The 22,890-nt window shown below is 42.2% G+C and overlaps 1 pseudogene; it reads left to right on the forward strand.

The window, feature by feature from the left end:
• The first annotated feature begins 1,722 nt into the window (after positions 1-1,722).
• The window catches only part of LOC115869744, a 31,767-nt pseudogene continuing 10,599 nt past the window's right edge, over positions 1,723-22,890 (forward strand).

Below are 22,890 nucleotides of genomic sequence, written 5' to 3' on the forward strand. Positions count from 1 at the left end.
AGATAAATGCTTTGGTGAGTCTCGCCTTTCTTGTCTCTCGCTCTTTGATCATCGGACCAGTGTGCGGCTGCCTTGCTTGTCCTGTGCCTCAATTTAAAGGCTACACTACCTGTGGAACCCCTAGCCTGTGGACTGTGTCGCTGTAAGTTGAGGTCCCTTTAAGACATTGCTGGAGTTGGGGACTGGCAGTTGGTGACCTGGCTGGCAGTTGGTGACCTGCCTTCTGATTGGCTGCTGTGCTGACATAGCCTAGCTCTCTCTATAAATAGAGGAAGATCCGGCAGCAGATTGGACTGGAAGGACTGCTTGTCTCTCACATCTCTCTCACGGCAGTGAGTTGAATTGAGCCATTTGTAGTGCTTTATAATTTAACTGTTTCTTTCTTGTATTATATATTTAACTGTATGTGATTTAACAGTTAATTCCTTGTTATATATCTAATTTTCTTTATAAACAAATATATTAAATTATCAGCAATTTGGTTTTATCTCTCTAGAGAACCCTGTCTAACACACAAGGTAAGAACACAGGGTGACAACCAAGTTGGCATAAGATAAGGTGCCGATGGGATCAGGTATCAGGCATCTAAGACCCAGAATAAAACCATAACCAAGGTGAATAGGGGTGGAGATTGGAGTGGAGACCCAATGCCCATCTGTAGACAATTGGACATGCCCTTACAGAGGGGTCACAGGGAAGAGATGAGCCAGTCAGGGTGCAGTTTAGCACTAATGAAACACACAACTTTCCACTAGTTCATTGATATTTCCTGCCCCCCCCCACTATCATGACCTCAATTCTGCCTTACAAATTGTATTAGACCAGAGCATGCACACTGCTACAAATAAGAGCCCACAACACAGTGAACCCAGGATAGATAAAGCCCTCAGGGCCAACAAGGAGAGTAGAGATACCAGGAGGATTGGGGAAGGATGGGGGGAGAAAGCGGAAATTGATCACAAGGATCCAACTAGAACCCCCTCCCAGGGGAATGAATACAGAAAAATGGGTGAGGGGCCACAGCGGATGATGTAAGATATGGAAAAAATAATCTATAACTTATCAAGGGTTCATGAAGGAGGGAGGGCGTGGGAGGGAGGTGGAAGGAATGGGGAGCTGATATCAGGGGCTCAAGTGGGAAGAGAATGCTTTGAAAATGATGACGGCGGCATATGTGCAAATGTCCTTGACACACTGGATGAATGTATGGATTGCGATAAGAGATGTAAGAGACTCCAACAAAAATTTTTTTGTTGTTGTTTTTTAAGTAAGCTGGAAGATTCAAGCTGATCAGGGATTTGGGCCTCGTGTAGCTCTCAATGAATTTTACTATGAGAAAATGCAGGGCCATTGAAGAATGTCAACAGCAAGATTTGGGATGAGGATACTAATAAGTTGTGTGTCAGGGCATGGCAAAGCTAGCTAGGAGCAGTTGGGTAGGCTTTGAGTGGGTGTTTTGCTTGAAGTTGTGTTTCCAAAGTACTGATACCCAAATATCTTGTCTTCTTTGCAGAAGCCTCTCTTTGACATCCCCTCTGGTGTGCCCCAGTCTGTGCAGAAAGAGCTGATAACCGAAAATGGGAAACTATTCAAAGAAATGCTGACTCAAGAGGTGTGTTGTCAACACATAGATTCATCACCATTTCTTCCATCAACAATTACTCTCCTACCACCTGAGGCCCCAGCCACTAATTCCCATCTTTGTCTCTGTAGGTGGCCACGATGAAAGGAGATGAGGGCTGCCAGAGAGCTCATGACCTTCTGAGAATCCACTCAGATCCAGGTAGAGGTGACAGCAGTCATTCTAGGGCAGTTGAATGCTGAGTGATCTTTGTGGGAGGGATGGTTAGAGAGTAATTTAGGGAAGTGTTGGTGCTGAGGCTGGTTCAGTTGTGCCCTTTCATTCACCTGACTGACCCCTTGTCTTGTGTTATTGAAGAAATGATGCACCATGGTACTGAAATGGGACTAAATGGTAGAAAGGATATGATTTCATTCCTTCAGATCCAAGGAGAGAACATCCCCAAAGTGAGGCCTTGGGTTTTGCTGATGCTGGGTGTGGTGGTGAGGATGAGGCAGCTGGGGTGAGGACAGATGTGTTGCAGATGTCACCTCTTGGAGCCTCTTCTCTCACCACAGCTTTTGTCCTTCACCTCGAGCAACTCTAGACGCTACCAGCTGGTTGGCCTGGCCAACATGGAGCAGAAGGATGTCACCGTGCAGAGCAGGAACCGCTTAGCAAATCAAGTGAGAAGCAGTCGCCAGAGCACACTGGGAAAGGGAGGAGGCAGGGCTCATTAGGGTGGTGACAAAAGACAGGTGGTAAGGCGTTTTGTGGGAGATACTGGAATTGAGGGGGACGGGCCCTCCAGATTCACACTTCCTGATTTATGTTTCCTCCTTTTCATTGCAGATGAAGGCTGAAGAGGAGATGGACGACGTGAAAGGACTAGAGCCAGAGGAGATGTGTGTGGGCAGAAAGCCTCTGTGCACACCCTCTCTGGATAAGCCTACTGAGATGAGGTCAGTTATGCCTTGTGTTACCATAGGGAGTTTCAGCTACCCCTGACAGTGCAGGAGGATGCTGCCCATGTCATCTGCGAGAACCACATAACCTGCACTATCCCCTCTCCTCTCTGTGCTGTGAGGTCCCTGCTTTCCTTTTGCCCTGTTCTCCACCATTCTTCCACTCCTCTTCACCCAAGCTTCTGTGGCATGCCCTCTCCTGAAAATGCTTACAGAATCAGGGCTCCCCTTTCCTCCCCAGGACAAAGGGTATGCACACAGTGCCCAGCTTCCCCTCGGAGGCTACATTGAACCATACAGTGGTGCCCTGTACTGTGAAGTCACCTCATGATCAGGTATTCATACTGAGACAAGCTTTTCTGCCTCTCTTTCCTGATGGAGCCTCCTTCATCATTGTGTAATGGGCCCACTCCTCTCCCTTCCTCCCAGAGGGTTCCCTGCCCTCTCACAGGATGTCACTGGGCTTTTCTGCACCATGTTGGGAAGTGAGACCCAGTGTTGGCTGTATCATGACATCCCCTCCTCTGGCTCAAAGACAAGAGCTGGGAATTTCTGGAGGAGAAAGCTGGGCTCCCTGAGTCAGAAGTGGATCATCTGCAGTGAGGAGAGGGCATCCTGAGGCAGGTGAGGAATATAGAAGGCTGGGGTCAGGGGCATGTATGGCGACATGAGGCCCTGACCCCCTCCCAGCACCACATTGAGCCATCCTGCATGGAACTTCAGAAGAGCCCTGGGTAGTCGAAGGCGGTCTGATACCTTGGACTGGGGGCCAACTAAGAACAGGCACTGTGGTGCAGGGACCACCAGGGCCGATAAGGGTGGTGCTCTCAAGAGAGCTCACAGACCCACCAACCCCGGCTCTGCAGAGACCTGAGCCTTTCCTCCTGGGGAAGGTCTGCTGCCCCAAGGCTGCTGTGCTTCTCATGCCCAGCTCAGAGGGAACACACAGGGGACCAAGTACCTGCTTTCCATCCCACGGGCAGCTGAAGGACAGACACAATGGCAGCAGAGGAGTCACTTCCCCTTTCATCTTGCTTTGACCCTAATGCTCACCACACACAGATAACTTCTCCCAATTCTCTCTCTAACTTTCTCCTTTGTCTCCACTGGCCTAGGTCTCCCCGTCTCTCCTCTCTCCTGCATTCAGTTGCTTTCTGTCCTGATCCTCTCCCTGCCTCCTGATCCTGCCTCACCCATCTTCTTGCCCTGCATTCCTAGGCCAGCCCTAGGGAATGTCCTGGTCTTGTCCAGGGTCAGACCTGGCAGATCACTGGACACCTGGTGACATAGCAGAACCCTGCACTTCCTCCCATTCCCTCTTATATGTTGAATTCAATAATTAATTGCACTGACCACACAGAACTTACAGACAATATTCAAAATTAAGGCAGTTCACTAGGGAAGTCAATTAGTGACTGTAAGTCAGAGTTAGGAAACTAATGAACTAGTCAGTGGTCTTCTGAGTCAGCAGCCAAGTGTCTCTCTGGTTCCAAGCTTCTCAGGTGCATGGCCCCAAGGAAATTGGCTCTATTGGCCAGGAAGGAAACCTACCTGCTGCTCTACCCCACAGTTCTATAGTCTCCGGTCATATCAGAAGAACATATCACATAGTTTCAGAACTGATCCACTAAGTCTCTGTGACTTTCTGGCGCATCTGGGCTTGGAGGTCTGTGCCACTCCAGAGAGGACTGCTGCTGCTTCCAAGATGGTTCATGCTTATAGTCAAAGAAATAGTAACCCAAACTGATTAACCCTTCTCATAGGGTTACACGTACCCTATTTGCATAGTGCTATTCAATCATTTGGTGGTAGGAGTTATAGAAACATGGTTAGTAGGAAAATTAAGGAATTCCACCCATAGTAAGGGATACCTCTTGAAAGTAGATCCAAGTAAACTTGCTAATGAAGTGCATGTACCTAGTGAGAAACAGAGAGCAATCAAGAATTTCTACAAAAACCTCAATCTGAGTAATTGTATAAGGCGGATACCTGAGACACTGGAGGGCCAGGTTTGGTGTGAAGCCAGGAAGCTTAAAGTTCTGTTTTGTTTACAAGGAGGTACACCCCCCCCCCCCCAAAAAAAGAAACAGAATTATTTTTGCAAAGTTATGTATTTAAATTTTTAATAAAACAACCTTTTCACCTTCAAAGTACTCTCCATCACATTTAATATATTTGTCAATTCTGCAATTCCATTCTTGGAAACATTTTTCAAAGTCATCTGTTTGGATGGCTGACAGCACCTCTCTCATTTTTTTTCTTCACCTCTTCTGTGTCATTAAAAAGATGTCCTATCATGTTCCTCTTCATTTGCAGAAACAAAAAGGAGTTTCCCGGAGTGAGGTCAGGTGAGTAAGGTTCATGGGGCAAGAGAGGCAACCTGGGTTTTTCCCCCAAAAAAACTGGTACACTTGAGATGACTGTGTGAGCAGGTGCGTTATTGTGGTGGCAAAACCAGTCCCCCATCTGCCACAAATCAGGCCTTTTTTGTTACACACTGATGCTATCTTTTCAGACCCTTTAAACAGAGAGCTTGATGAACAATCTGATCTGGTGGAAGAAAACAAATAAGCACAGTTTTTATCTTTGCTTTCACTTTAGAAGCAATTTTTGGTGAGGTGACGATGGTTTCACTTGCTTGATTGATGTTTGCTTTGGGGGTCGTAAGAATAGCACCATGTGCCTGGTAGGGCATGACCGAGGGTAATGTAACCGAGAGGAATTACTGAAACCCAAATGAAGGCTGAACATGATAGTGGGACAAGAGGAAAGTAAAAGGAAATAGAGGAAAGAGCTAGGAGGCAAAGGGCATTTATAGAGGTCTAAATAAAGGCATGTACCTATGTAAATATATTTATATATGAGGATGTGGAAATAGATCTATGAGTATATATGCATAGGTTTAGCATTAAGGTAGCAGATGGACATTGGGCCTCCACTCAAGTACTCCCTGAGTGCAAGAATATTTTGTTCTAATAACCTGCATTCCATGATGCTCACCTTCCCGACACAATCGCTGAAGACAAAGTGGGTGCATAAGCAAATGTGGTGAAGAAAGCTGATGATGCCTGGCTATCAAAAGATATAGTGCCTGGGGTCTTAAAGGCTTGAAGGTAAACAAGCGGTCATCTAGCTCAGAAGCAACAAAGCCCACACGGAAGAAGCTCACCAGCCTGTGCGATCGCGAGGTGTTGAAGGGATCAGGTATCAGGAATCATCAGAACCAAAAAATCATATCATTGAGAATGAGGGGGAGTGCGGATTGGAGACCCAAAGCCAATCAGTAGGCAATTGGACATCCTCTTACGGAGGTTCGCTGGAAGGAGAGGAGCCAGTCAGGGTGCAGTGTAGCAATGATGAAACATACAACTTTCCTCTAGTTCTTAAATGCTTCATCCCGCACCCACTATAATGCTCCCAATTCTACCTTACAAATCTGGCTAGACCAGAGGATGTACACTGATACAGATAGGAATTGGAAACAGGGAATCCATGGCTGATGATCCCTTTAGGACCAGTGGTGAGAATGGCAATACAAGGAGGGTGGAGTGAGGGTGGGGTGAAAAGGGGGAACCGATCTAAAGGATCTACATATAACCTCCTCCCTGGGGGATGGACAACAGAAAAGTGGGTGAAGGGAGACTTTGGACAGTGTAAGATATGACAAAATAATAATTTATAAATTATCAAGGGTTCATGAGGCAGGGGGCAGCAGGGAGGGAAGGGCAAAATAGAGAGGTGATGCCAGGGGCTTAAGTGGAGAGTAAATGTTTTGAGAATGATGAGGGCAGTGAATGTACAAATGTGCTTCACACAATTGATGTATGTATGGATTGTGATAAGAGTTGTATGAGCCCCTAATAAAATGATTTTTAAAAATAAATGAAAAAATGTTTAAAAAAAAAAAAAAGAATAGCACCATATCTTGCCACCAGGAATGACCTTGGGGAAAAAGTGTGGGTCACTTTGGAGCTGCTCTTGCAAAACGCAGCATGTTTTCATCGAGGCTTTTTTCCCTGGTCCATCAGAACCCAAGGCACAAATTTGGTAGCAACCCTTCTCATTCCCAAATCTTCCATTAAAATTCGTTGAATCGAGTTCCAAGATAGTCCAGATAGCTTCCCCATCTCTTCAGTGGTCCGTTGTCCCTCTCTGAGCACAAGTTCACACATTTGGTCCACATTTTCTTCCCTTTGGAAAGTTGATGGACATTCCAGAAGGAGGCTTGTCATCAATCGACATTTCTCCTTTTTTGAAATGAGAAAACCACTTGTAACCTGGAATTTTTCTCATAACACTGTCCTTTTAAGCTGTGTTCAACATAACAACAGTTTCTGAAGTACATTTTCCTGAACAGGGAACAAAATTTCATAGTTGCATGCTGTTCTCTTAAACTGGCCATCATAAATTTAAAAAAAAAAAGAGGTTTGAGCGAAACTACTTTTAAGAAAAACCGTCACTATGACCAGAGAGAACCTTCTTAAGTGACGCCACTGGGTACACTAACTGAGAGTGAGTTGCTAGATGTTTGCCTACTTGGAAAAATGCATACAACTTAAGCTCTGCCCAGTGGAGTTTTTTCCTTTTTTTGGGGGGGGGGGCAGTAATCTCTTGTATATTGGTGGTGAGGTCTGTTGGCATCTCAAGGTAGGGTTGTGTGTTGGAATGTATCAGTCTCAAACTCCCTAAGAAGCCCTTGCTTGTGGAAAAAGAATAGAGCACGTGTTAGTCTGGGTAGACTAGAGAAACAAATTAATGGATACTCTTATGTGTATAAAAAGAGCTTTCTATACAACAGCAATGGTACATTAAGAAAACAGCCCAGCCAGGTCAAGTCCAAGTCCATAAATCTGATATTGGACATTATGTCTGATACCAATCTATAAATTCCTCTTCAGGCTCATGCAACACATGCAATGACGCCTAATGCAGGAAGACCACAGACCAGTGGGTGGAAAGTCTTGTGGATCCAGTGGCAGTATAAGCACCTCATCACTGGCATGGGTCTCTACGTGGCTCCTCCAACTCCAGAGCTCTAACATGTGGCTTGTCAACAGGAATGTCTAGCAAGGATTGTGTGTGTGTCCCGCCTCCAGAGAGCTATTTATCTCCTTAGCACCTCCAAATGAAGCCATCAAGCAGCAACCTGATTATAGGCTAAACTCCACACCTTCACTCGTCATAATCTCAAGTTGGCACCAAATCATGAAAGTACCACAGAATAGCACAGTTGAATAGAATAATTCAACCAACTCCACAACTGAATAGGCCAAGTATCTAGATTCTGGAAGGTATATGGAGATTTAAAATCAGCTTTTTTGAAACATAAAGTATGCTCAATATAAAATAACTATTTTTAGCTGTTTAGAGTTCCCTGGGATTGAAAAGATGCATTTACCCTTGTAGACACCATAATCAATATATAGCACATTGATGTGAAGTCTCTTATGATCCCTAGTTCCCCCAGAAAATCATCATGGTGTCAGAGAGGAATAAATGCATACACCCGTGAGAGCTAGAGAATGATACAATGCAATGAAGGAAGTTTCAATGATATAAACATTTTAGGAAGACTGAAGCATTGTATATGGATATTCAAATGCAAATAGAGATAGGGTCAGAGGCTCATCATCAATTTATAGGGTTAACATAGACAGCAGTTAATCACACCACGTATTCTTGTCCCAATATATCTCACCAAACACATGTCCAATGTTAGCCATCACTTTGACTAAGAACACTTGGAATTATTTGGAGTTATAATATTAAAATGCATGCAGATCTCCCTAGAGAGAATTATTCCAGATATGTGGTATTCCACTCATGCTGTCACATATGCTCACAGTCCAAACAGGCTATAAAAAATCTGTGTATCAATCACTGTCATTAAATAGTGAGCAAGGAAAGACATTTTCTTGAATTACTGACAACTCAGAAGCAGATTGGTCTTTAGGTTTAGTTGACCCAATGACCCAATTGGGTCAAAAACTAAGGGTCTTTCCATTCCTCTATGCTGTTTTCCAGAGGTTTTCCCAACTCTCAAATCAGATTTCCTCATAGAAGGTGTTTTCCAGGAACAAACGTGCATAATTTTTTTTTATCATTTAAGTCTACCCAGAAGAACAAAGGAATTTTACACTAGCAAACACTAGCAAATTGCTCATATTTCCCTGGCCCGAGTTTAACACATAGGGTGACTGGTTGTCTTAGAATATTAAACTCCTTGAGAGCCTATCCATGGAGCTAGAAATGAAGGTAGATTTCCCATATACAATGAAGGAAAGGGGTATGTGCTAAAAGGAGATGAACCCTATATCAGAAAAGTGCGGACTTATACTTGTGTAGACAAAGCAAATGCAGCTTTAAAATATGAGAATAATACTCACAATGGGCAAGCATTCCTTTTCCCAAACGTATCGTACTCTCCAGGTATTAAAATAGATGCATTTCTTCAGGAACAACTTGTATGGCATTAGTGAATTAACAAAGGTCTGATATTCTCAGCTATGCATGAAGTTTTGGAATTTTGGGGGGGAGGAAAGGAGATGTTTGTTATTGTAGGGTAAAATCTGTAGCGTCTGAATGTATTGCTAGTGTTGTTGTTAATTGCTACAGGTCGGTGCAGACTCATACCGGTAACTGCCGAATGAAACACGGCCCAGTTCTGTGACATCATCCCACTTTTTCTTATGTTTTGTCCCATCAGTGCAGCCGCTGTGTCAGTCATGTTTCAAGTCTTCCTGTTTTTCACTACCCTGCTAATTTACTAAGCATGATGCCCTGTTCCAGGGAGCAATCTTTCCTAAAAACATGTCTAATGTACATTAGATGCAGTCTCGCCACCGTCTCTAAGAAGCATTCTAGCTGTACTCCTTCCCAGTGCAGATTTGATTTTTCTTTTGACAGTCCTTGGTACTCTGAATATTCTGCATCAGCACAATAAATCATATAAACTCACCTTCTGATTCCCTTAACCCCTGTCCAACTTTCACATGCAAATGAGGTGATTGGAAATAACGTGGATTGGGTCAGGGGCATCTTAGTCTTCAAAGTATTATCCTTGATTTCCCATACTTTTTCAATTGGCCTTTTGCAGCAGAATTACTCAAAGCAATGTATCATTTGATCTCTTAACTGCTGCTTCCCTGAGCATTGTTTGGGATTGAAGCTACATAAAATCCCTGACATCTTCAGTCTTTTCTCCATTTATCATGATGTTGCCTACTGGTCCTCTTATCAAGAGTTTATTTTTCTTTACATTGAGTTGTAATTCATACTGAAGGTTGCAAGTACTTCACGTCCTGATCACTTACAAGCAAGGTTGTGTATCTGCATACTACAGGTTTTTAATAAGTTTTCCTTCAAGAAAACAACGGGACCAACAGTTCTGGGGGGACATGGGAGTGGGGGAGCCGGGGAAAAGGAAGTGGGTGTTAACAAATCCAGGGACAAGGGAACAATATGTGATCTAAAATCGATGATGAGGAGGGTGTAGGAGGTCTGGTAGGCTTGATCAAGGGCAATGTAACCAAGAGGAATTGCTGAAATGCAAATTAATGCTGAACATGCTAGTGGGACAAGAGGAAAGTAAAAGGAAATAGGGGAAAGAACTAGGAGGCAAAGGGCATTCATAGAGGTCTAAATACAGGCATGTACATATGTAAATATGTTTATATATATATGATGGGGAAATAGAACTATGTACATATATTTATAGGTTTTGTATTAAGGTAGCAGATGGACATTAGGCCTCCACTCAAGTACTCCCTCAATGCAAGAACACTTTGTTCTATTAACCTGGTATTCCATGATGCTCACCTTCCCAACATCGCTGAAGAGAAAATAGGTGCATAAGCAAATGTGGTGAAGAAAGCTGATGGTGCCCAGCTATCAAAAGATATAGCGCCTGGGGTCTTAAAGGCTTGAAGATAAGCAAGCAGCCACCTATTTGAGAAGCAACAAAGCCCACATGGAAGAAGCACACCAGCCTGTGTGAACATGAGGTATCGATAGGATCAGGTATCAGGCATCAAAGATCCAGAACAAACTTATGTCAATGTGAACAGGGGCAGGGCACTGAGTGGACACCCAAAACCTATTTGTAGACAATTGGACATCCCCTGCAAAAGGGTCACGGGGAAGAGATGAGCCTGTCAGGGTACAGTATAGCACCGATGAAACATACAACTTTCCTCTAGTTCTTTAATGCTTCGTTCCCCCACCCTCCACTATAATGACCCCAATTCTACCTTACAATTCTGGCTAGGCCAGGGCGTGTACACGAGTACAAATAAGAGCTGTAAACACAGGGAATCCAGGACAGATAAACCCCTCAAGACCAATATTGAGAGTTGCCACACTGGGAAGGTAAAGGGAAGGTGGGGGTGTAAGGGGCAACAGATCACAATGATCTACCTATAACCCCCCTCACAGTGGGATGGACAACATAAAAGTGAGTGAAGGGAGACATCGGTCAGTGTAAGAGATGAAAAAAATAATAATTTATAAATAATCAAAGGTTTGTGAGGGAGAGAGTATGGGGGGGGGGAAGAATAATGAGGAGCTGATACCAAGGGCTCAAGTAGAAAGAAAATGTTTTGAAAATGATGACGGCAACAAATGTACAAAGTGCTTGACACAATGGATGGAGGGATGGAGGGATGGATGGATGGATGGATGGATGGACAGTGATAAGAGTTGTACGAGCCCCCAATAAAATGATTTAAAATATGTAAATAAGTTTTCCTTCAGTCCTGCTCCCACATTTTTCTTTATATAACTCAGTTTCTCTGATGTGGGGAACCAACCTCCACAACTGAATGGGTCCAACTGAATGGCTGTGTAATTGGACACAACTGAATGGCTGTGTAATTGATGGGTTAATTAAAGAGACATGAGACAAGGCATGCAAGCATTCATCACTTCAGGGAGCCAGAACCAGAATAAGTGAGTAGTGTATTCTCTCACGGCCTTAAAATAATCTTGGGCATGCAAGTCATGGTAAGCACATATGTAAGGGGTTGTATTAGAGGGATACACGTAACATGAGGAGGATGAGCTAGGGGTGTACACGCTATAGGAAGGGGAGGTGCTATAGGCATCCAAGTCACAGGTACATACGTAACAAGATGGACAGGTGCTAGCTAGATTCAAGCTGGCAGCCTAAACTTGGTCCTCCAGGAATTGGCTGAAACTTAGGTGTTTGAACTCTTCTGCAGAGGAATAATCTGTGATCCTTATCAGAAGGGGTGGGATAGACAATAGGATCTGATTGCTCTCGATAGCAGACAACCTGCAGGCAAGTAGCCTTCAAGCAGTTGCCCTTCAAGCTATAGAGTAGTAACCAGGTGCTTACAAACAACAGGTCAAAGTTGGCATTATTATGGGGGAGGCAGTGAGGGGAATGACTCTTTAGGAGAATGTAACTGGAATGCACCTCCAACTCACGAACGTGAAGGTCTCCCTCCATGGGAACCCCGGGCTCCCTGACTCCTTAACATGCGATTGTTGAGTTAGTCTGAGTACACTCTCTTCCCGGTTGTTTCCCACACTCTGATTATTTTCTCAGCATAGAATTTGAATAAATATGGTCATGGATCCAACCTTGATGCACACCTTTCCTGATTCTTTCCCTATTCTGTTTGTACAACTGCCTCTTGATCCACTTATAGGTTCCAAATGAGCACAATGTAGCTTTCTGGCATTCCCATTCTTCTCAAGCTATCCATGGTTTATTATGAGCCACACAGTCGAATATCTTAGCATAGCCAACAAAACGTCTTTATGGTAGCCAACAAAGCATCTTTATGGTAGCCACTGCTCTCAGCTAAGATCCATCTACTTCACAAAAGATATCCCTGTTCTACATCTTCTGAATCCAGCCTGAAGCTTCTGGCAGCTCTCTGTCAATGTACTGCTGCAGTCATTGTTGGATGATCTCTCATAAAATTTCGATTTCAATTGCGAGCATTCTGTTGGGTCACCTGTCTTTGGAATGAATGCAAATATGAACCTCTTCCAGTCAGTTGGTCTAGTAGCTGTCTTCCAAGTTTCCTGGAATAGATGAGTAAGTGCTTCCATTGCTTCATCAGTTTTGGAAACAAATCGAAAAAAGTCAAAATACGACTTTCAGTTTATCACTCCTGAACTCACAGAACATCTCAAGAACAAATTTGTTTCCATTTTTTTTCAGCTTTAATCTGAACTTGCCCATCAGTAATTAATGGTTTGTTGCAGAGTCAGCTTGTGGCCTGGTTTTAGCTGTTGATATTGAGCTTCTCCATTGTGTCTTCCCACAGATGTAGTCGATATGGTTTCTGTGTATTCCATTTGGAGAAATCCATGTGTATAGTCATAGTTGGTATTCCATCCATTCCTGTATCCTTGTTTTTGCCTAATGCATTCAGTGCAGCTGGAACTTACTATGAATAAGTGGTTCTTGCTTAATTTTTTCATATGATCTTCAGCTTTGTTTATTTTACTAAAACCATGTTTTCTAACCATTTCTTCCTCAAAAGCCAATAATTATCAACACATCCTGATTACATGTTTGTTCGATTTCAGGCAGAAGATATTAGAATTCCTTAATTTCTTCATCACTAGCTTTCGTGGTTGGTGCCTGAAAATGTGCAATAGTTGTATTGATTGCATGTCCTTGAAGATGGGTAGATATAATCCTATCAGAGACAGCATTGTACTTCAAGATAGATCCTGAAATATTCTTTGTGGTAATGAATACAATGTTACTCCTCTTAATTTTGTTATTCCCAGCCTAAGGAACCATATGACATTTTGGTTCACAATGGTCAATAACACTCTGAACATAGACAAGGGATGTGAAAGCCCTTGTTATGATGCAGAGCACATTGAACCATGGATCATGGCAGATGTAGTGAAATTAAAATGTAACACCTTATCATTTGATTTCCTTTTTGACTATTATTTTAAACGTGTTATAATTTTTAATATTTTCTGCTTTCTTTTGGATTGAGGTTCTTCTCTGCTTTATTTTGTTATTATTGTTAGTTTTTTTGTGTCCTTGCTTTCTGTTTTTGTGTGCTTTGTGGTATATGAAATCCACGATAGATGAACCTTCATAGACAAGGGTTTCTTAGGCATATGAGGAGCCAACAACAAGGAATGCAAAAAGGAAGGACATTTTCTAAAATTGATTGTAGTGAAGATCGTATCACTCAGAGGCTCTTACAACAATTCATACATATATCCATTGTGTCAAGCACATTTCTACGCACGTTGCTATCATCATTTTTGAAACATTTTCTTTCTGTTTGAGCCCTTGGTATCAGTTCCTCATATTTTTCCCTCCCTTTCCCAACCTCCCTCCCTCACGAACCCTTGATAATTTATGAATTATTATTTCTTTCATGTCTTACACTAACTGCTGTCTCCCTTTGTCCACTTTTTGGCTGTTCGTCCTCCTGGGAGTTGGGGTTTTATGTTGCTCACTGTGATCGGTTCCTCCTTTCTCCCCCTACCTTTTATGATATGTGGATTACGTGCCAATAACTTTTTAAAAACAAAGAAACCAAATGGACAATAACTGCCCATTTTAGCTCATTACCAACCAGGATTTTCAGTTTTTATGTTTCCCATTTAAAGTTTGACGACTTCCAATTTCCTAGATTCATACTTTGTATATTCCAATTGCCCGGTAATCGGTTTTTCAGTTGTTTCTTCTCATTTTGAATTATGGCCCACAAGCAAATAAAGATCTCAAAGACTTTACTCCCACAGGCACTCCCCCACTAACATCACCACTGTTAACTCTACTTGGAGAAAGCAGCTCCTCCTCAGCTACATTTCAAGTGCCTTCTGACCGAGGGACTATCTCTGACAATATTCTACCTCTTCTATTCAGTAGGCTTTCAGTATCTGACAATATTTCTATGCAATACATAAGGTTTTCGCTATTTACTCTGAAGTGGACAACGTTTTCATAGTCTTCTTGGACTGGAAACTCCACTGAAACCTGTTCACTTTGATGGTCTTGCTGGCATTTGAAATATCAGAGACATAACTTCCAGCATCATAGCAACACACAAGCCACCGAAGTGTGACAAGCTGACTGACAGACAAGTGGTGGATATTAATGATGCTGTTCTATAATTTGAGGCTTCTGTTGGGTCACCTTTCTTTGGATTGGATGTAAACATAGATCTCCAGTCAGTTGGCCATCCTCCAAATGTCCTGGCCTAGATGAGTGAGTGCTTCCAGTGCTTCATCAGCTTGTTGAAACATTTCAGCAGGTATTCTATTATTAGTGTAGACTCTATTAAAATAATGCAATTCCCAGTTTCATATAATCATCATCTTTGTGCTTCATCTGTTGCTTCTCCATAGGTGAGTTGAGTGAATGAGAAACCTAACGTTCTAATTTTTCTTTCTAACTTGTATTGGTTTACATGACTCAAGAGATTCTGAGTTGCTGGTTAGTACCAAACTGTGCCATACAAAGAAAACTGGTGAACTTTTCCTGTTTTTCATTTCAGAGTCTACTTGTAGTTAATTATCCCATGTCTGCTCTTTGTAGAGAGCACAGGGCATACTTGAAGGAGCACTGGTGGCATAGTTGGTTATGCATTGGGCTGCTAACTTCAAGGTCAGCAGTCTGAAACCATCAGTTTCACAGGAGAAAGACAACACTTTCTACTCCTGTAGTGATTTCCTGTCTTAGAAACCCACAGGGGCAGTTCATCCCTGTCACAAAGGGCTGCTATGAGTCAGATTAGACTCAATGGCAATGAATTTGGTATTTTGGGTTTGAAAGGCATACATATTTACAAAAGAAGTTATATTTCACTTAGATTTTTTTGAAATAACAAATGCTTTCCAAAACATTGCACCTATTTTGGACTGTAGTTTTGCCCAGCCAGGCTATGAAGGAGACAAGAAACTTCAAGGTCCTTGGATATCATGTAGTCCCTCAAACCTAAAGTTCGTCTAAAGAAAACTGGTGAATCTCCCTCATTCCCATCATCAGCAAACAGATCCAGCCCAAGTATTTAGAGCAGCAGTTCTCAAAGCGTGGTCGTGACCCACTTGTGAGTCGAACGACCCTTTTACAGGGGTTGCCCAGTTCATAACAGTAGCAAAATGACAGTTATGAAGTAGCAATGAAAATAATTTTATGGTTGGGGGGTCACCATAACATGAAGGACTGTATTAAAGGGTCGCAGCATTAGGAAGATTGAGAGCCATTGATTTAGAGTGAAGTGTAATAAAGTCACAAGAAAGCAATTTGACTGATTATATAATATCTGGTCTCATGATAAAATTTTCAAGGACAGTAATTAAAATTATTTTCTGATTGATCAAAGTAATGATTGTATTTAATGTATAACAAGCATCAAATAGGAAAATGTAACTTTTCCCTTCTAATGATTTGAATATCCTTGATTGAAAATTATTCTTGTTTTCCTGGTTTTCTCATTAACGGGATTTTCAGACTTCCAGATTTATAGTGTCACAAGTGTCACATTGATGAGAAATATCCTATAAGGAATCCCTAGCTTCTCATTCCTTTCTATCATTTGGCTGACAGAAGTAGTTTTTTTGGATGAGATTTGCTAATTAGGTGCTGTGTCAGTATCCAAAGAGTGAGCCCAATGGAGGGCAAACACATTGGGAATTTTGACATGGAACAACACCTGCAAGTATCCCTCCATTGCTCATGTTTTGCTGCAAAAATCTGCTAACTGTCTGTCATCAAAGAGAACCAGATAAGTGTTTGAACTGCTAAACTTGTGGCCAATTGTCCAATGCCTAACCATCTAAATGCAGTGTTTAAACTGCTAGCATATATGGACCCCAGACATACAGACGTTCATCCATAGCCTTAGGCTTCCACAACATGCACATTAGAGAGTGCTGACAACCCCTGCCCACCGATGTAATTAGTATTATTTTTAAATCCCAAGAAACTCTTGTTAATCACCATAGAGGAAAATTGAATGCTATGAGTATCAGGTTTTACTTTTGATGAAATAACTTGCTCAGAGTCGCAGTCCATACTGTGTAAGTCTCCCTTGAGCATAGATGGGCTCTGTAGAATTTTGCTTTAAATTACACCCCTGCTCTGCCTTATCTATATGTAGTTTATAAGTTGGGACAGACGACAGGTCGTGGTGTCAGATTGCCTCCTGGGAAGGTGCACAGATGCTTCCTAAAGTCAACTTGAGGTTTCTGATAGTGGCTATTTTAAAGATATAGGTTAATTTTCATATCCTGTGTTGACATATGTCAGATAGTTTCCCAATATAGGGTAATAACTACAGATTTACTTGGATATTACAATCCCTTTTAATGCTTTATTAAAAATAAAATTCTATCCCTTGAATAGATTTATAACTACAAATGCACAGTTTTTTTCTCTCTAAATTTAAAGGTTCTGATTTAACTACAATAAAAAGTTAGCCCTTTGAATTTTCTTCAGCTTATCATTGTAGTCATGCAGGCATCTGGAGAAATAGTTTCACCCCTTGTATTACCTAAGCTGACAAACCAGAAACACCACTTCCAATTTATTTTGGACATGTAGACAAAGCTGCAAGCGCCAAAAAAATCAGCAATAGTGGTGCTTCTGAAGTGGGATTTTTTCAAAAGTACAATTTATATTTTCTCTTTTCCCCTTTTCTGTTCTTTCTAAGGAGGTTCGTGGAGAGTATTAATATAGTCAATTTTGACATTCTCAGTGAGTATTATTGTAAATTTTCCCTGACAACTCACTCCCCTTGTTTGTGTAAATAGCATCTAGCCATGAAAAGATTGATACTGTACAAGTGAATTCACGTACTGTGATATGGAGTTAGCCTATGTTAGCCTAATATCCCTCTCTTCACAGGGCTTTAAAAATCAGTACCAGGGGCTAATCAGATGATATTAATGAAAGATCATCATGCCCCAGGGGAATGATCGAGAACACTCTCGACCATAAATTAATAGGGAGGTTTTGAAAGGGAGCCAAGGCAGGTACAAAACAAAAACAAAAAAAGCATAGATGCAGGAATGGGTTTTGGGCTCGCACTAAATCCTAGCTCCACATTAAGAACAATGAGTTCTTACATCATGGCCCTGCTCCATGTTCGCCCCCAGGAAGAGAACACAGAAGATATGGTGCTCGCCCCAGTGCTTCAAGTTCCTCATGTGTAAAATGTGATTACTACAAGTACACCCTCCATAAAGTTACCAGTGTGAAATGGCTAACTTTTCAAAGTGCCTGTCACGTTGTAAAAGAGGCCTGGTGGCACAGTGGGTTATGTGTTGGGCTGCTAACTACAAGATCAGCGCTTTAAAACCAGCTGCTGTGCTGCAGGAGAAAGACACAGCTTTATATTCCTGTAAAGAGTCTGTAAACAATCTTTGAAACCTACCCTGGTGGTGCTATCCTGCCCTTCAGGGTCGCTTTGAGTTGGAATGGACTCTATCTCAGTGCTTATGGTTTGGATTTTGGTCACATGGTATCACCATACAGAATGTTAAATTTAAAAAAAAATCATTTTATTGGGGACTCTTACAGCTCTTATCACAACCCATACACACGTCCATGTGTCAAGCACATTTGTACATATGTTGCCATCATCATTTGCCAAACATTTCCTTTCTACTTGAGCCCTTGGTATCAGCTCATTTAACCCCTTCCCCCACCCTCCATCACTCATGAACCCTTGCTAATTTATACATTTTTCTCATGTGTTATACCAACTGCTCTCTCCCTTCACCCACTTTTCTGTTGTCCGTCCTCCTGGGAATGGGGTTATATGTAGATCATTGTGATGGGTTCCTACTTTCTCCCCCCACCTTCCCCTTCCCCTCCTGGAATCACTACTCTCATTATTGGTCCTGAGGCTTGAAGTTAAACAAGCATTCATCTAGCTGAGAAGCAACAAAGCCCACATGGAAGAAGCATACCAGCCTGTGTGATCATGAGGTGTTGATGAGATCAGGTGTCAGGCATTAAAGACCCAGAACAAAAAAATCATATTAATGTGAATGAGGGGGAGTGGAGAGTGGAGACCCAAAGTCCATCTGTAGATAATTGGACGTCCTCTCACAGATGGGTCGCAGGGAGGAGACGAGCCAGTCAGGGTGTAGTATAGCACCAATGAAACCTACAACTTTCCTCTAGTTCTTTAATGCTTCTTCCCCTCCCCCTCCCCATCCCCCGCGCACACACACACACTCACACTATCATGACCCCAGTTCTACCTTACAAATTCGGCTAGACCAGAACATGTACACTGGTACAGATAAGAGCTCGCAAAACAGGGAATCCAGGACACATAAACCCCTCAGGACTAAGCATGCTGAAAATTGACAAATGAACTAATATTCAATTTCCTTTCCAAAGACCAAACTGTATTAGTCTGGGTAGTCTAGACAAACAAATCCAGAGACACTCATGAGTATAAGAAAGAGCATTATATGCGAGAGCAATTGAATACTGAGAAAACATCCCAGCCCAGTCCAGATCAAATCCATAAGTCTGATATTAGCCCATATATCTGATCCCAATCTAAAAATTCCTCTTTAGACTCACGCAGCATATGCATTGACGCCGAATGCAGGAAGATCTCAGGCCAGTGACTGGAAAGTCTTGAGGGCCCAGTGGTGGTGGAAGCATATCAGTGCTGGCATGGGTCTCCATGCCTCCTCAACTCCAGGGCTCTGGTTCCATCAGCCTCTCTCCATGTGGCTTGTCAACAGGAATGTCTCTCAGGCAGTGTGTTAGTGTCCCGCCTCCAGTGAGCTATTTATCTCCATGGCACCTCCAAATGAGCCCATTAAGCAGCGATCTGATTGACAGGATATACTCCATCCCTTCTCTCTTAAGTCTCAAATTGATAACAGATTATGTGACTACCACACAAACCCTGTGGGTTTCCAAGATGGGTAGTATAAAACTTCATCTTGATACCGAGGAATGGTTGGTGTTTTTGAACTGCTGACCTTGCAATTAGTATTCCAACACGTAACCCACTACAACAGCAGGGCTTCTCACTCAAAGCAAAAAGACCCAAACTCACTGTCATCAAGTCGATGCTGACTCATAGCGCCCCTATATGACAGGGTAGAACTTCCCTGGTGAGTTTCTAAGACTAACTGTTAAGGGGTAACTGTTAACAGGAGTAGAAAGTCCCATCTTTCTCCCACGGAGTGGCTAGTGGCAGCCCAACACATTATTATGGAAGCGGGTCTCCTAGGGTCTTTCAGTGGTTCTTACATTAAGATAACCATTATAGTTTTAGAGAGGAATTAAGGTGGGACTTTCGACTACCATAACGAGCTATAGTCTCAGAAACTAACAAGGGTAGTTCTGAGAGAAACACTATGAGTTGCCCTTAACTGTATGATAGTGAGTTTGGTTTTTTCTTTTCTTCTATTGTATTGTGTTAATTGTATGCATGAACATTAAAAAGTTCTTAAATAAAAACACATACAATTCGCAATATAAGGAGAGGTGGGGCAATATCCAAGCATATATGCTGTGGGAAGATCCTTGGAGGCACCTCTATCAAGGGGTAGCTGAGTAACACGGACAACTTCAGGTTACACAAGCAGTAGGGTCTGGTTTCCAGAACCAGAAAGATCAGGAAAGTCATAGAACCCAACCTCCAGGAGGCACCCTGGCCCTCCCAGGAAAGGGAGTTTTGAGTGTGCGCTCATACAGGCACCTACAGGCTCATGTGATTCTATCATTTTTTTTCCTTACCCAGGGAATCCTGTGATCTGCAACACTCTGATTCCGTCGGCATTGTCCTGAAGCCATGTGATCTGTAGTCATTTGACAACGCGGATCGTATGAAGGGCCAGCTATTCCAGTCATAATAGCATGGTGAACCCCTGAAACTTGCTCACTCGTGGATCTTTCTTCGGGTGGTGCTGACGCTCTGCCAGCTACTCATATGTGGGAAGTTCAGCCCTCAGACTCACTCGATGACCTACAGGCTGGCTCAGGCTTATCCTATGGTCATGAGGCAGGCTCAAGCCTCTCAGTCTGAAGCCTAACAGTTACTGAAGCTTGAGGTGGCTGTCCCTTGGGGAGGATGGACTGGTAATGACGTAGAACCTTACAGCCACTGGTCACCTGCATATGGTGATCATTTGACTATTTTGATAGTGTGCCAGACCCTCCCTGTCAGGCTGTTACGAAGCTTCTGAACTGTAGTTGGGCATAGCATTCTGAGGAGATAGAGTGCTGCAGTAAATGAAGCTTTTAGAACGGTCTGTTCTCTGCCTTAGGCACTTAACTTTGTAATTAAACTTTGGCTTCGATCCACCAACTTTTGTTTACGCAGTTGATTGGCCAAAAAGTTGCTACCCAGAGACCACGGAGACAAGACCTGTGAAATATGGAAAACTTAAGAGGTGTGTTAGTGGAATTCTGAGACTTCTAACTGGGTCTAATTTTGTATGTCTGACAGAGAAAATTGTGGCTGTATGTGGTTACCTACATCCTGGTTACCCAGAAGCTATGATTAGTAGAGGTGTTAACTGGAGAAACAAAACAAAACACCTCAAACTCACTATGATCGAGTTAATTCTGACTCTTAATGAACTTCTAGGACAGGATAGAGCTGGCTTTGTGGGTTTCTGTGGCAGAAAGCCTTTCGGACAGCAGAAAAGCTCATCGTTCTCCCGCAGGGTATCTGTTGATTTCAAATGCTGACCTTGGTGTTAGCTTGGCAATGCACAACCTGCCACACTACCAGGGATCCTCAGAGAGGGCAAAGAACATAGAAAATCCCACGCCTGGAGACGTGTTAAGGAGCCCTGGTGGATTCATGGAACCAGTTGCTTTTCGAGAGAAAGATTTACAGTCTCAGGAAGACACACTGGTAATTCTGTCTATCCTGTAGAGTCCCAGTGAATTGGAATTGACTTGATGGCAATGCGTTCGGGCCTGTTGTTTTGTAAGGAAAGGTGTTATTCCTGAACTTGTCGATCATTTGTCAATGGTCATGAGTGTGTTTGTGCGTGGAGGACCTGTCCTTCTCATGCCTCCACAATAAAATCTACCGTTGCCTATCACCCTATCACAGTAACTGTCCTTGCAGTTACTGTCCTTATAGGGTCCTGTGAGGAGTGTCTCTGCTTCTTCTCTGATCTTGGTTTTATTAAAGACATGAAGAAAACATTTAACTAAAATATTAATTAAGTATATATCTCTAGTGATTCTATAGAGGACCCTGGTTGCATAGTGGTTATAGGTTGCATAGCTAACCAAAAGGTTAGCAGTTCTATACCACCAGACACTCCACGCGAGAAAGACAAGGCTTTCTACTCCCGTAAAGAATTACAGACTTGGAAACCCACGGGGGAAGTTTTACCCTGCTCTAAAGTTTTGCCCTGGCCAATGAGTGGAATCAACTGAATGGAAGAGAGGTTGAGTTGAATTTCAGTGGTTTTACAAAGATTTTCCTAGTACCTTTAATGTCTTTTCCAAAAAAACATTTGAAATGTATGCTTAGATAAATAGCAAAGTGCAGGTTGTGAAGGAAGTGGAGAGAGAGAGACAGAGAGAAAGAAGAGTTTTTAAAGAATTCAAAAATTCAATTAAAGTCTTAAATTGGCCAGCATGTGAAGATTCAGAATTTATTTCTTATTTGTCAAACACCAAGCCAGGTACCATTTGTTTCTATTTCCCCCCATTATTTTCTAACCATGGTTTCAACTTTTGAAAACTACTTATTTTTGTTCAAGTGGAAAATTATCATTCATTTAGGGAGACATATTAGGTAAAATTATAGTGATTATATTATTTGCAACAACAAGAAAATGGTATTGAAGGAAAAAGTTGAGTAAATAAGATTATGCTTATCTGTATGGAGATTACAAATATGGTTTGATAGACGGTTAAATAATATTGTCATTTGTAACATTTTATTCCACATGTAACATAATAATCCACTTTTTTTCTCTCTTTCAGAATTTCGAGGTTTGTTCTACAAAGCACTAGGTGTGAGATAAAGCCAAAACCAAAATGTTCTCTATGGTACAGAAATGTGGCCCCTACAGAACTGAAGGTAAAAGCATTCCCACATTGTAGAAATTCTCCCATGACATGCCACTATGCAACACTAATTAAAAGAATTGAGTAGTTTTCCCAGTGTACATGGAAATGGAATGTCTTTCCAAATAATATTTGAAATACTCATATTCTTGAAGAAATAATTAAGGAAACTACTCAAGTTGTACCTCCACTACCTTGTACCTTTCTTTACTTACCTCAGTGGACTATATATTTACTAATAATTATAAGCACTTCTTTTGTCATTAAGAATTGAAGGACATTTATAGAGATGTAAATACAGGCATGTGCATATGTAAAAAAAAATATATATATAT

Source organism: Echinops telfairi, unplaced genomic scaffold (genome assembly GCF_000313985.2).
Source record: "Echinops telfairi isolate 266 unplaced genomic scaffold, ASM31398v2 ScPeMD7_44;HRSCAF=162, whole genome shotgun sequence".
In the NCBI taxonomy this organism is placed as follows: Eukaryota; Metazoa; Chordata; class Mammalia; order Afrosoricida; family Tenrecidae; genus Echinops; species Echinops telfairi.